Below are 14951 nucleotides of genomic sequence, written 5' to 3'. Positions count from 1 at the left end.
GAGGGAAATTTATAGCACTGCAAGCCTTTCTCAAGAGAAGGCAAAGAGAGGAAGTTAACAACTTAATGGGACATCTCAAGCAACTGGAAAAGGAAGAACATTCCAATCCCAAACCCAGTAGAAGAAAAGAAATAACCAAAATTAGAGCAGAATTAAATGAAATTGAAAACACAAGAATTATACAACAGATTAATAAATCAAAAAGTTAGTTTTTTTGAAAAGGTCAATAAAATAGATAAATGTTTGGCAAACCTAACCAGGAAAAAAAAGTAAAATCTCTAATCTCATCAATCAGCAACGACAAAGACGAAATAACAACAGATTCCTCAGAAATTCAAAAAATCGGCCCAGGTTTTGCTGCGTGGGTCCCACCTCCCCTGCGCTCTCACTTTGCTGGCCCCTGCCTACATGGGGCCGGGGCCCTTGGCAGGATGCTGCGGGTGTACATTGGCCGCCTGAGCTACCAGGCCCTGGAGTGCAATGTGGAGCGCTTCTTTAAGGGCTTTGGAAAGATCCTGGAAGTGGATCTGAAGAACGGATATGGTTTTGTGGAGTTTGATGATCTGCGTGATGCAGATGATGCAGTTTATGAACTGAATGGTAAAGACCTTTGTGGTGAGCTAGTAATTGTTGAGCATGCCCACGGCCTACTTTGAGATGGCAATTACGGTTCTGGTCGCAGTGGATATGGTTATAGAAGAAGTGGCCGAGATAAATATGGCCCTCCTACCCGCACAGAGTACAGACTTATTGTGGAGAATTTGTCAAGTCAGTGCAGCTGGCAAGACCTAAAGGATTATATGCGTCAGGCCGGAGAAGTGACTTATGCAGATGCTCACGCAAAAATGAAGGGGTGATTGAATTTGTATCTTATTCTGATATGAAAAGAGCTTTGGAAAAGTTGGATGGAACTGAATAACGGCAGAAAAATCAGATTAGTTGAAGACAAGCCGGGTTCCAGACGACGCCGATCCTACTCCAGGAGCCGGAGCCATTCAAGGTCTCGCTCTTGGAGCAGACATTCCTGTAAAAGCAGAAGCCGAAGCGGCGGCAGCAAAAGCAGTCATTCTAAGAGCAGATCCGGGTCCAGGTCAGGCTCCCACTCCCGGAGCAAGAGCCGCAGCCGCAGTCGCAGCAAGAGCAAAGACCAGGCTGAAGAGAAGACCAGAACAGCAGCAGCACCGGCAAGTCCAAGAGCCGAAGTCCTAGTAGGCACAAAAGTAAAAGCAAGAGTCGGAGCCGGAGTCAAGAGCGGAGAGCAGAGGAGGAGAAGCAGAGGAGTGTGAGCAGGAGCAGGAGCCAGGAGAAGGGCCTCCTCAAGAGCCGCAGCCGCAGCCACAGCCGTGGGGGCAGCAGGAGCCGCAGCCGCAGCCACAGCCGTGGGGGCAGCAGGAGCCGCAGCCGCAGCGAGAGCGGGAAGAGAAGCAGGGAAGAGAGCCGGAGCCGCAGTCTCAGCAGTAGCGAGAGCGAGAGGAGCAGGAGGCGGGGCAGCCAGCGAGACAGCAAGGCAGGCAGCAGCAAGAAGAAGAAGGAAGACACCGACGCTCGCAGTCACCGTCACCCTCCGCTCAGTGTCAAAGGAGCACGAACACACCAAGTCGGAGTCTGGCCAGAGGGAAGGCCGAGGGGAGAGTGAGAATGTTGGCACCAATCAAGAGACCCGGTCTAGGTCAAGATCGAATTCCAAATCGAAACCAAACCTTCCATCAGAATCACGCTCCAGATCAAAGTCAGCTTCAAAAACCCCATCTCTGTCCAAGTCTCGATCCAGGTCTGCTTCCAGATCAGCCTCCGGGTCTAGATCTAGGTCCCACTCAAGGTCCTAACTGGCTACGACCACAGCTGGAACTACCCAAGAAGTCTTTTGTACATGTTTGGTAGCCGTAGCACAAGTAATTGAAGTAGAACATGTCACTGCTGTACATTTTTAACTCCCCTAATGGTGTGTCTATAATTGTTAAATTTAAGTGCTTCCTCTCAGTAAAGCCTCCTGGCACCAGGCCTTCCTGCTCGACTGAAAAAAAGTTTCTCTTTAAAAATCCCCCTTTACTCATGGTCCACAAGAGAATATCCAAAAGCCTTGGCTTTCAGGCCTGGCCTTTCCTACAGAGAGTTCAGTCCCTGGACGGCACTAAGGCTGGAATGATGACATACGTCGGTATGGTGAGTTCAACCATTTTTGCTCTTGAATTGATGCCCTTTGATGTATGCCATTTAGTGAAAGTGCTAAGTCTCAAGTTTCCTACCACTTTGGTTTCATATTTTGGACTTAACAAAGTTGTGAATAGCACAGTTGAGGAAAATTGATACCTGCAGTAACCCATAGGAAATAAACTGTAGAGTTCCATATTCTGGTATTGTGATTATATTGTTTTATATTTAAAAAGAAAATAAAGGAGCGGCGCCTGTGGCTCAGTGAGTAGGGTGCCGACCCCATATACCAAGGGTGGCGGGTTCAAACCCAGCCCCAGCCAAACTGCAACAAAAAATAGCTGGGCACTGTGGCGGGCACCTGTAGTCCAAGCTACTGGGGAGGCTTAGGCAAGAGAATCACCTAAGCTCAGGAGCTGGAGGTTGCTGTGAGCTGTGATGCCACGACACTCTACCAAGGGCAATAAAGTGAGACTCTGTCTCTACAAAAAAAAAAAAAAAAAAAAAAAGAAAGAAAATAAATGAATTTTTTTAATTTTATTTTTCCCCATCTTGCAAAGTATAGTGACCCCTGTTTCCATTAAATTTGAATAAAGACTATTTTTGCTTGACAAAAAAAAAAAATTCAAAAAATCCTTAAAGAATATTACAAGAAACTTTATTCTCAGAAATATGAAAATCTGAAGGAAATTGACCAATACTTGGAAGCACATCTCCTTCCAAGCCTTAGCCAGAATCAAGTGGAAATGTTGAACAGGCCAATATCAAGTTCTGAAATAGCATCAACCATACAAAATCTCCTTAAAAAGAAAAGCCCAGGACCAGATGGCTTCACGTCAGAATTCTACCAAACCTTTAAAGAGGAACTAGTACTTATATTACTCAACCTGTTCCAAAATATAGAAAAAAAAGGAAGACTACCCAACACATTCCATGAAGCAACATCACCCTGATCCCCAAACCAGGAAAAGACCCAACAAGAAAAGAAAATTATAGACCAATATCACTAATGAATATAGATGCAAATATATTCAATAAGATCCTAACAAACAGAATCCAGCAACACATCAAACAAATTATACATCATGATCAAGTGGGTTTTATCCCAGAGTCTCAAGGCTGGTTCAATATACATAAATCTATAAGTATAATTCAGCACATAAACAAATTAAAAAACAAAGACCATATGATTCTCTCAATTGATGCAGAAAAAGGTTTTGATAATATCCAGCATCCCTTCATGATCAGAACACTTAAGAAAATTGGTATACAAGGGACATTTCTCAAACTGATAGAGGCCATCTACAGCAAACCCACACCCATTATCGTATTGAATGGAGTTAAATTGAAATCATTTCCATTCAGATCAGGAACCAGACAAGGCTGCCCATTGTCTCCACTGCTCTTTAACATTGTAATGGAAGTTTTAGCCATCGCAGAAAAGGCTATCAAGGGTATCCATATAGGGTGAGAAGAGATCAAACTTTCGCTCTTCGCAGATGATATGATTGTATATCTGGAAAACACCAGGGATTCTACTACAAAACTCTTAGAAGTGATCAAGGAATACAGCAGCATCTCAGGTTATAAAATCAACATTCATAAATTGGTAGCCTTTATATATACCAGCAATAGTCAAGCTAAAAAAACAGTTAAGGACTCTATTCCATTCACAGTAGTGCCAAAGAAGATGAAATATTTGGGAGTTTATCTAACAAAGGATGTAAAAGATCTCTATAAAGAGAACTATGAAACTCTAGAAAAGAAATAGCTGAAAATGTTAACAAATGGAAAAACATACCATGCTCATGGCTTGGAAGAATCAACATTGTTAAAATGTCCATACTACCCAAAGCAATACACAATTTTAATGCAATCCCTATTAAAGCTCCACTGTCATACTTTAAAGATCTTGAAAAAATAATACTTCATTTTATATGGAATCAGAAAAAACCTCAAATAGCCAAGACATTACTCAGAAATAAAAACAAAGGAGGAATCATGCTACCAGACCTCAGACTATACTATAAATTGATAGTGATCAAAACAGCATGGTACTGGCACAAAAACAGAGAAGTAGATGTATGAAACAGAATAGAGAATCAAGAGATGAGTCCAGCTACTTACCGTTATTTGATCTTTGACAAGCCAATTAAAAACATTCAGTGGGGAAAAGATTCCCTATTTAACAATGGGTGAACTGGCTGGCAACCTGTAGAAGACTGAAACTGGACCCACACCTTTCACCATTAACTAAGATAGACTCTCACTGGATTAAAGATTTAAACTTAAGACATGAAACTATAAAAATACTAGAGGAGAGTGCAGGGAAAACCCTTGAAGAAATCAGTCTGGGCAAGTATTTTATGAGGAGGACCCCCCGGGCAATTCAAGCAGCTTCAAAAATACACTACTGGGACCTAATCAAACTAAAAAGCTTCTGCACAGCCAAGAACACAGTAAGTAAAGCAAGCAGACAGCCCTCAGAATGGAGAAGATATTTGCAGGTTATGTCTCTGACAAAAGTTTAATAACCAGAATCCACAGAGAACTCAAACGTATAAGCAAGAAAAGAACAAGTGATCCCATCACAGGCTGGGCAAGGACTTGAAGAGAAACTTCTCTGAAGAAGACAGGCTCATGGCCTACAGACATGAAGAAATGCTCATCATCTTTAATCATCAGAGAAATGCAAATCAAAACTACTTTGAGATATCATCTAACTCTAGTAAGATTAGCCCATATATTCTGTGCAGTTTAAGACTTCAGTGTGGGGGTGGGTTAAGGTGGGGGTATGGGAATGGTTAAAGGAATGGGATGTCTGGGGACAATTTTGTTGCTTAAATTTTTATGTGATTGACATGGAGCCTGGAGAGCTATCATGTTCTTGGGAAAGTCTTTCTCTCAATTTGTTGACATGCTTCCTGTTTTGTCTAGCCAATGCCATATGTGCTCGAATGATGATGTTAAGGGCTCTGTAAAATTTCATACCTCTCTGGCCATTTGTATGCATGAAGTTTAGTTTTTAAACATGATATAATGAATTGTGTGGTTCTGTCAGAAGAAAACAGATTTATTAATCTCCAATGTTAATTTTTTAAACACATAAGAATTTTATACTTACAAACAAAATTGCTGAAAGTCCTGTGGTCCTTTAAAAACATTTCTAGTTGGGGAATGTCTTAAAATGTGACATGTGCAGCCTTGTTTGAAAACATGAGCTTTTTCTAATGTTAGTAAACCTTGAGGAAGAAGAGTTGGGGTAATAATATTGGTTCTGCAATCTAGAATGTTGCTTTAAGTCTAGGCCCGCAGTGACAAAAATTTTTGTAATGACCTCTTAGTGGAGAGAGAGACACTTCCATTGAGCAGGCTTCAGGGATAGAAAATGCGGTGCATTGGGAGCTGTGGCCGTTGCTCTGGCTGTGCCTCTCAGTTCATGGTAGATTGTACTGAACAACATTGAGACATTTCAAAGATGTGTATGAGGAAGTTTGTTTTTGTAATTCTTCTTTGCACCTTATTTTAAAAGATAAAAGAAAATTTTTTCTGATTGCCTTTTTATAAATTTAAAATGGAAAAGAAAGATGGAGGAGGGCATTTATTAGGTTACTTATGATGCTTCAGTGTTATAAATTCAACTTACAGACTGGCAACTGAATTCATGGTATAAGAGAGATCTTTTCCCCGTTTTTGATGGGGGAGATGTATCTGTTCAATGAAAATGAGGAGATACAACCCAAGTTTTTATACGGTCTGACTAGCCAATGGGAGTATTCCACTTCACTATCTGAAAGTAAGATTTATAAAACATTTTCTTAGACTTTGACCTTTAAAAAAAAAGCCTGATACATGGGTTGAATAATCAAATTGGTTAGACTGTTTTCTGGATCTTTTTGGTGCTGAACTATGATATGAGCCTTATAGATTGTAAAATACAGATAGTTGGAACTAATGTACAGAACTAAATTTTTTAAACTTCATTTGCTGTTAAATTCTGTGAAGTTTCAGTTATCTAAAATAAACATACACAAATATGAAATGTAATGTTTGTGATTGCAAGGTAATATGTAATGTGTGTAAGATACTTTTGTCTAATATTAACTAGCAGTAGTTTGATTTGTACAGTCATAATTCATTAAAATGACTTCATTTTAACATCCACTGATGTAGATTAAAAATGTAAGTTCAGATTTTTTTTTTTTTTTTTTTTATTTAGCATTTTGAATAGAGGAGCAGAGAAAGTAGACAGCTGGATTGATACAGAGTTGGAGTTTCAGAGATGAAAAGACAGTTGGGCAGGAGAGTTGAGCAGATTGTCAGAAGAGAGAATCGTAAGTTCAGATTTAAAGAATGGTGGGAAAATGGTGCATGGAATACTTTTCAAGTATTACGAGTTTGTATGATTTAAAGAGAACAATTTAACTTTTGGGTGCAAGGAAATGGGCTTTCTCAAAGTTCTTTGCTGGCAATGGGCAGGCCAGGTAATACTGGCACAAAGCATTAACCATACACCTTATGAATGGTGAGGTGAATAACTTTGAAATAAAGTTTTAGAGAATAAAAAAAAAAAAAGTACAAGGATTGAAAAAGATATACCACGTAAAGAATAAGTATAAGAAAAATAAAGTATCCCTATTATTATCAGACCAAAAAGATTTCAAGAAAAAGGAGTCTTACTTGAGGTAAGGAAGTATATTTATAATGGCATAATTTATGTAAATATAAATATTACGTATTTACATATATCTATATCAAGAAGATATACCAATAAATAATATATGTGCGCTTTAACAGAGTTTCAAAATAAAAGAAGCAAAAGACCCAAAACTTATCAAACCAAAGGTAAAAATAAAAAATTCACAATTATACTTGACTTTTTTCTTTTTTTTTTTTTGAGACAAAGTCTCATTATATCACCCTCACCCTCAGTAGAGTGCTTGTGGCATCACAGAACCTGAAGCTCTTGGGCTTAAGCAATTCTCTTCCCTCAGCCTCCCAAATAGCTGGAACTATAGGCACCTGCCACAACACCCATCTATTTTTTTGTTATAGTTGCCAATTTTGTTTGGCAGACCCTGGCCAGGTTCAAACCCACCAGGCTTGGTATAGGTGGCTGGCGCGTTAGCCACTGAGCTAAGATGCCAAGGCTATAGTTGACTTTAATATACAGTTCCCAGTAATGGATAGATCTAGATTTTTAAAAAAAGAAAGAAAAAAAAATCTAGAAGATTTGAATGACATTATCAACCACCTTAACCTAACATTTATAAAACATCATATTTAATGATGGCAGAAAAATCTCTTCCTTTCAAGCGTACCTTGATTGTTCACCAAGCTAGACCACATGCAGAGATAATAAACAAATTCCAGTTTATTTGAAAATATTGAAATTTTATAGTGTTCCCTGATCACAATGTAATTAAACTGTAAATCAATAATAATAAAACATCGATGAAGCTCAAATATCTGGACATTTTTTAAAAACTCACAAATTAAAGAAGAAGTTACAATTGAAATTACAATTGTAACCTGTAGCACAGTGGTTATGGCACCCGACACATACACCCAGGCTGGCAGGTTCTAACACCACCTGGGCTAGCTAAACAAAAATGTCAACTACAACCAAAAAATAGCTGGGCATTGTGGCAGGCACCCTGAGTCCCAGCTACTTGGGAGGCTGAGGCAAAAGAATTGCTTAAGTTCAAGAGTTTGAGGTTACTGTTACCTGTGACAGCACGGCACTCTACTGAAGGAGACATAGTAAGACTCTGTCTCAATTTAAAAAAAAAAAATAGAAAATGTTTTTCAATTGAATGCTAATGAAAACACAACATTTCAACATTTGTGGGATGCTGCTAAAGCAACACTTAGAGGAAAATGTATAGCACTCAATGCTTATATTAGAAAAGAGGAAAGGTCTAAAATAGTTTTCCACCTCACAAAACTAAAACAAAGGGGAGAGGAAGTAAACCCAAAGTAAGTAGAAGGAAGGAAAAAATAAATATATGGAAAGAGATCAATAAAATGAAATAACATAATCAAAAGCTGCTTCTTTGAAAAGATCAATAACATTGATAAACTTCTAGTTCAAATGGTCAAGAAAAAGGATACAAATTTTCAATATCAGAATGAAAGAGAAGACAACATAGGCAAGAAATTAAACAGACTCTTCACCAAAGAAGATACATAGATGGCAAATAAATACATGAGAAGATGATAAACATTATTAGGGAATTTCAACTTAAAACCACAGTGATATAACGCTACACACATTAGAATGGCTAACATCACCCATAGTCCCAGCTTCTTGGGAGGCTGAGGCAAGAGAATCACCTAAGCCTAAGAGCTGGAGTTGCTGTGAGCTGTGACGCAACGGCACTCTACTGAGGGTGACAATGTGAGACCTTGTCTCTTAAAAAAAAAAAAAAAGAATGGCTAACATGTTTGTCTCACTTCATTAATTTCTACTACTTATTGTTCCTGCACTTTGGAGTTTAATTTTGTCTTCTTTTTGTGACTTTTGAGATGGGTATTTGGATCATAGAGTTTCAGCCTTTATATATCATACATAAGCTAATATGTGAACTAGAAAAGTAGAAAATTGAGGCCCTTTAACATTTTAATAAAGTTAAGATCCCAGGGTTAACAGTGGAAGAACTAGTAATAAATCAAAGAAATAAAAACCAGATTTCTAGTGCTGCTTCTGTTTTACAAAGTCCTCATATTATAGACTTGATAACAGAACTTTTCATGACTTCATTATGATGATGATAACTGCTATGTTCCTGAAACACAGCTAAGATTTTGTAAATGTTATCTCATTTAAATACTCACATGCACTTTTAATATGTACCTTAATATCTCCATTTGTGCAAATAATTAAACTGAGACTTGGAGAAGTTAAGCAATTTGCCTCAGGTCACATAACTATTAATGGTATAGTTAGCATTCCAAACTGGATCAAACTTTAGTCTTTACATTTTTCTTCCTCTTTTTCACATAGAACAAAGTTATAATTTGAATCCAAGTTTAATAAATATTCCAGCTTGAGCAAGAGTGAGATCCTATCTCTAAAACTCACCAGGCATTGTGGCAGGTACCTGTAATTCCAGCTACTTGGGAGGCTGAGGCAAGAGACTCACTTGAGCCCAAGAGTTTGAGGTTGCTGTGATCTGTAACACCATAGCACTCTACTGAGGGCAACAAAGTGAGACTCTGTCTCAAAAAAATAAAATAAGGTGGCACCTGTGGCTCAAGGAGTAGGACGCCAGCCCCATATACTGGAGGTGGTAGGTTTGAACCTGGCCCCAGCCAACAACTGAAAAAAATAAATAAATAAAAAATAAAATAAAATAAAATAAAATAAAATTGGCTTGGTGCCCATAGCTCAGTGGTTAGGGTGCTGGCCACATGCACTGGGGTTGATGGATTCGAACACAGCCTGAGCCTGCTAAACAATGACAACAACAAAAATAATAATAAATAAAATTAAATAAATAAATATTGTCTTACTCCATTTGTGCTGCTATGACAAAATATCGCAGGCTGAATAATTTATGAAAACCAGAAATTATAAAAATTGTACCCTCATATTAATTTGAAAAAATAAAAAAAAAACTCAAAAAAAGGAAAAGAAAAACAGAAATTTATTTCTCACAGTTCTAGAGTCTGGCATGTCTAAGATCAAGACATCAGTCAATTTGCTGTCTGGTGAGGGCCCTGTCTCTGCTTCCAAGACAATGCCATGCCGCTGTGTTCTCTCATGGCAAAAGAGCAGAAGAGCCAAAGGACCTAAGCTAGTTTCCTTCAGTCCTTTTATAAGGCACTAAACCATTCATGAAAGTGGAGCCCTCAGGACTCAATCACTTCCCAAAAGGCTCCACCTCTTAATACCACCACAATGGAGATTAAGTCTCAACATGAATTTTAGAGGGGATACACATTCAAACCATAGGAAGTATGCTATCCTCTATTTTGTTGTCTGTTAGTTAGGGTTCTTAAGGAAACAAACGCCAAGACAAAATTGAATATGCAAAGACTGTATTTGGGAAAATGCATATGTCTTAGACCATTTAGGCTCCTATAACAAAATGCCATAAGTTGGATAGTTGGATAGCACATCAATGAAAATATTTATTTCTCACAGTTTAAGAGGCTGGGAAGTCCAAAATAGAAGCACCTACAGATTTACTGTCTACTGAGGACCTGTTTCCCATAGACAGTGCCTTCTAGAAATTAATTTCATTAATCTCGTTCATGACGGCTGAGCCCTCATGACATAATCAACTTATGTTGAAGTCCTAACCCTTAATGTAATGATATTAAAATGCCCCACCTTTTAATATCATTATATTAAGGATTGGGACTTCAACATAAGAATTTGAGGAGAATACTAACATTTAGACCATAGCAAAGGAAAAATGGGGTGAGAGCCACAGGGCACTAGAAAAGCCATCAGACCACAATGCACATCTAACTCCTTTGGAAAATGACAGGAAGTAGGCTCGGCGCCTGTGGCTCAAGCGGCTAAGGCACCAGCCACATACACCTGAGCTGGCGGGTTCGAATCCAGCCCGGGCCGCCAAACAACAATGGCTGCAACCAAAAAATAGCCGGGCATTGTGGCAGGTGCCTGTAGTCCCAGATACTTGGGAGGCAGAGGCAAGAAAATCACTTGAGCCCAGGAGTTGGAGGTTGCTGTGAACTGTGATACCATAGCACTCTACCCAGGGTGACCGCTTCAGGCTCTGTCTCAAAAGAAAAAAAAAAGAAAGAAAGAAAAGAAAAAAGGACAGGAAGTAAGCTTTTGTGGGGGAAAAAAATTCTTTTTTTTTTTTTTTTTTTTTTTTTTTTTATTGTTGGGGATTCATTGAGGGTACAATAAGCCAGTTACACTGATTGCAATTGTTAGGTAAAGTCCCTCTTGCAATCATGTCTTGCCCCCATAAAGTGTGACACACACTAAGGCCCCACCCTCCTCCCTCCATCCCTCTTTCTGCTTCCCCCCCCATAAACTTAATTGTCATTAATTGTCCTCATATCAAGATTGAGTACATAGGATTCATGCTTCTCCATTTTTGTGATGCTTTACTAAGAATAATGTCTTCCACTTCCATCCAGGTTAATACGAAGGATGTAAAGTCTCCATTTTTTTTAATAGCTGAATAGTATTCCATGGTATACATATACCACAGCTTGTTAATCCATTCCTGGGTTGGTGGGCATTTAGGCTGTTTCCACATTTTGGCAATGGTAAATTGAGCTGCAATAAACAGTCTAGTACAAGTGTCCTTATGATAAAAGGATTTTTTTCCTTCTGGGTAGATGCCCAGTAATGGGATTGTAGGATCGAATGGGAGGTGTAGGTTGAGTGCTTTGAGGTTTCTCCATACTTCCTTCCAGAAAGGTTGTACTAGTTTGCAGTCCCACCAGCAGTGTAAAAGTGTTCCCTTCTCTCCACATCCACGCCAGCATCTGCAGTTTTGAGATTTTGTGATGTGGGCCATTCTCACTGGGGTTAGATGATATCTCAGGGTTGTTTTGATTTGCATTTCTCTAATATATAGAGATGATGAACATTTTTTCATGTGTTTGTTAGCCATTCGTCTGTCATCTTTAGAGAAAGTTCTATTCATGTCTCTTGCCCATTGATATAAGGGATTGTTGGCTTTTTTCATGTGGATTAATTTGAGTTCTCTATAGATCCTGGTTATCAAGCTTTTGTCTGATTGAAAATATGCAAATATCCTTTCCCATTGTGTAGGTTGTCTCTTTGCTTTGGTTATTGTCTCCTTAGCTGTACAGAAGCTTTTCAGTTTAATGAAGTCCCATTTGTTTATTTTTGTTGTTGTTGCAATTGCCATGGCAGTCTTCTTCATGAAGTCTTCCCCCAGGCCAATATCTTCCAGTGTTTTTCCTATGCTTTCTTTGAGAATTTTTATTGTTTCATGCCTTAAATTTAAGTCCTTTATCCATCTTGAATCAATTTTTGTGAGTGGGGAAAGGTGTGGGTCCAGTTTCAGTCTTTTACATGTAGACATCCAGTTCTCCCAACACCATTTATTGAATAGGGAGTCTTTCCCCCAAGGTAAGTTCTTGTTTGGTTTATCAAAGATTAGGTGGTTGTAAGATGTTAGTTTCATTTCTTGGTGTTCAATTCGATTCCAAGTGTCTATGTCTCTGTTTTTGTGCCAGTACCATGCTGTCTTGAGCACTATGGCTTTGTAGTACAGACTAAAATCTGGTATGCTGATGCCCCCAGCTTATTTTTGTTACTAAGAACTGCCTTAGCTGTATGGGGTTTTTTCCGGTTCCATACAAAACGCAGAATCATTTTTTCCAAATCTTGAAAGTACGATGTAGGTACTTTGATAGGAATGGCATTGAATAGGTAGATAGCTTTGGGAAGTATAGACATTTTAACAATGTTGATTCTTCCCATCCATGAGCATGGTATGTTCTTCCATTTGTTAATATCCTCTGCTATTTCCTTTCTGAGGATTTCATAGTTTTCTTTATAGAGGTCCTTCACCTCCTTCGTTAGGTATATTCCTAGGTATTTCATTTTCTTTGAAACTATGGTGAAGGGAGTTGTGTCCTTAATGAGCTTCTCATCTTGACTGTTATTGGTGTATACAAAGGCTACTGACTTGTGGACATTGATTTTATATCCTGAAACATTACTGTATTTTTTGATGACTTCTAGGAGTCTTGTGGTTGAGTCTTTGGGGTTCTCTAAGTATAAGATCATGTCGTCAGCAAAGAGGGAGACTTTGACCTCCTCTGCTCCCATTTGGATTCCCTTTATTTCCTTGTCTTGCCTAATTGTATTGGCTAGAACTTCCAGCACTACGTTGAATAGTAAAGGTGACAGAGGACAACCTTGTCTGGTTCCAGTTCTAAGAGGAAAAGCTTTCAGTTTTACTCCATTCAGTAAAATATTGGCTGTGGGTTTGTCATAGATAGCTTCAATCAGTTTTAGAAATGTGCCACCTATGCCTATACTCTTCAGTGTTCTAATTAGAAAAGGATGCTGGATTTTATCAAATGCTTTTTCTGCATCTATTGAGAGGATCATGTGATCTTTATTTTTGCCTCTGTTAATATGGTCGATAACATTTATAGACTTGCGTATGTTAAACCAGCCTTGCATCCCTGGGATGAAGCCTACTTGATCATGATGAATGACTTTTTTGATGATAAGCTGTAATCTATTGGCTAGGATTTTGTTGAGAATTTTTTTTTTTTTTTTTTTTTTTTTTTTTTTTTTTTTTTTTATTTTTCTTTTTTTTTTTTTATTTATTTTTTTTTTTATTGTTGGGGATTCATTGAGGGTACAATAAGCCAGTTACACTGATTGCAATTGTTAGGCAAAGTCCCTCTTGCAATCATGTCTTGCCCCCATAAAGTGTGACACACACTAAGGCCCCACCCCCCTCCCTCCTTGTTGAGAATTTTTGCATCTATGTTTATGAGTGAGATTGGTCTGAAATTCTCCTTTTTGTTTGGGTCTTTTCCTGGTTTTGGTATCAGGGTGATGTTTGCTTCATAGAATGTGTTGGGGAAGATTCCTTCTTCCTCAGTTTTTTGGAATAATTTCTGCAGTACAGGAATAAGCTCTTCCTTGAAGGTTTGATTGAATTCTGGAGTGAAGCCATCTGGACCAGGGCATTTTTTGGTTGGAAGCTTTTTTATTGTTTCTTTGATCTCAGTGCTTGAAATTGGTCTGTTCAGGAGGTCTATTTCATCCTGGCTAAGTCTAGGGAGAGGGTGTGATTCCAAATATTTATCCATTTCCTTCACATTGTCAAATTTCTGGGCATAGAGTTTCTGGTAGTATTCAGAGATGATCTCTTGTATCTCTGTGGGATCTGTTGTTATTTCCCCTTTATCGTTTCTGATTGAGGTTATTAGAGATTTTACTTTTCTATTTCTAGTTAGTCTGGCCAATGGTTTATCTATTTTATTTATTTTTTCAAAAAACCAACTCCTTGTTTCATTAATTTTCTGAATGATTCTTTTGTTTTCAATTTCATTGATCTCTGATTTGATTTTGAAGATTTATTTTCTTCTACTGAGTTTAGGCTTAGATTGTTCTTCTTTTTCCAATTCCAGAAGATCTCTTGTGAGATTGTTGATGTGCTCTCTTTCTGTTTTTCGAATGTAGGCATCTAAAGCGATGAATTTTCCTCTCAAAACTGCTTTTGCAGTATCCCACAGGTTTTGGTAGCTTGTGTCTTCATTGTTGTTACGCTCAAGGAAGTTAATGATTTCCTGTTTTATTTCTTCCTTCACCCATCTGTTATTCAACAGAAGATTGTTTAATTTCCATGCCTTTGGGTGGGCTTGAGCATTTTTGTTAGAGTTGAGTTCCACCTTTAGTGCCTTATGGTCTGAAAGGATACAAGGTAAAATTTCAATTCTTTTGATTCTGTTGATATTTGTTTTGTGTCCCAGGATATGATCAATTTTGGAGAATGTTCCATGGGGTGATGAGAAGAATGTATATTCTTTATCTTTGGGGTGGAGTGTTCTATATGCGTCTATCAAGCATAGTTGTTCTAGGGTCTCATTTAAATCTCTTATATCTTTGTTTAATTTCTGTTTAGAGGATCTGTCCAGCTCTGTAAGAGGTGTATTAAAGTCCCCTGTTATGATGGTATTATCAGATATCATATTGCTCAGACTGAGTAAGGTCTGCTTCAAGAATCTGGGAGCATTTAAATTGGGTGCATAAATATTTAGAATGGAAATGTCTTCTTGTTGTAGTTTTCCCTTGACCAATATAAAGTGACCAT

At 38.3% G+C, this 14951-nt stretch overlaps 1 pseudogene; it reads left to right on the top strand.

Moving 5' to 3' along the window:
- The first annotated feature begins 425 nt into the window (after positions 1-425).
- LOC128598841 (serine/arginine-rich splicing factor 4-like) lies at positions 426-1826 on the top strand (annotated as a pseudogene).
- Positions 1827-14951: the final 13125 nt, after the last annotated feature.

Source organism: Nycticebus coucang, chromosome 11, assembly GCF_027406575.1.
Source record: "Nycticebus coucang isolate mNycCou1 chromosome 11, mNycCou1.pri, whole genome shotgun sequence".
Lineage (NCBI taxonomy): Eukaryota > Metazoa > Chordata > Mammalia > Primates > Lorisidae > Nycticebus > Nycticebus coucang.
Note: the sequence above shows the minus strand (reverse complement) of the source record. Positions and strands in the feature narration are given on the sequence as shown.